Here is a 1,215-nt window from a genome sequence, read left to right on the forward strand (position 1 = left end):
ACTAACACCTGATTAAAACATCTGCACAGAATTAGATTCAACTTCAAGTTATAAAAAAAATCTGATAAAAAACAATAAATACAAATAATTGGATGTTAACAGCTGTTATTATTGTTTGTCACTTTGTGTCAATCATAATATATGATCAGCAGGTCGAGTTTAAACAGCTCTTCTCCATTAAACAATTCAGGGAGAGAATATAAAAGATAAATATTAGATGTTATAGAGAATATAAAACATAAATATTAGATGTAACAGTGAATATAAAACATGTTAGATTATAAACTACAGTAAATATGTTCCGGTAGATGAAACTGACCGTCCTAACAAGATGGCGGCGGTGATGATGAAGCAGAGAGAAACGGCTCCGATGGAGAACAGAGGAGAGTATTCATACAGAGTGACCAAGAACACTGTGGCCATCTCTCTTCATCTTAAAGTCGCTTTTATTTCAGCTCAACACAAACACCTCCGACACACATCAGAGGAAGTTCAACACGTCARGTGACACTGAACTTCCGGTAAACCCGGAAGTTGTTAGTTAGCGTGGAGAATGTTAACAAACTTTTACGAAATGTTTTCCTTCTTACTAATAAAGTTAAAAACTGTCATTCAAYCTAATTCKTAGAATTTACCCTGTAAAAGTAAACTTAAAGAAATTTAAATTGTACTTTCTGTGATGTGTCTCCTGAATCTGTTACACACTTGTGTTGGTTCTGTCCACACTCCAAACTATTCTGGCAACAATTGTGTCATTTTATTGACTCGAAAATATTTAAAACTTTTATTTATTCTGGAAACATGTTCTGGTTGGCTTTCAACAAAATACAAAACTGACTTCAAAGGAATTTGTTATTAATCTTTTAATCATTCAGGCCAAATTTCATTTACATAAAAGCAAATGTTTAAAGAAAAAAATAAATTTCATCTCCTTCATGATRGAATTTACACAATATTTACACCCAATTCACTTTTCTACTAATCAGAAGACAAAAACAAAATTACAGATTCTTGTTCATTTTTTAGAATTCCTGATTTATTTTTATCTTGATTGGTTCATTTTTGGGATTTAATCATTTTATCTATTGTTTAAGTTTATTTNGTAAACCTTAGATTTAGATCTTGATGAACCAAATGTTTACGGCACATTAAACTTATGACAAGGTTGATTAAGAACAGTAACAAAAAAGGAGGATTAGTTTTAAGATTTAAGAA

This window comes from Austrofundulus limnaeus, unplaced genomic scaffold (genome assembly GCF_001266775.1).
Source record: "Austrofundulus limnaeus strain Quisiro unplaced genomic scaffold, Austrofundulus_limnaeus-1.0 Scaffold58, whole genome shotgun sequence".
Classification (NCBI taxonomy): Eukaryota; Metazoa; Chordata; class Actinopteri; order Cyprinodontiformes; family Rivulidae; genus Austrofundulus; species Austrofundulus limnaeus.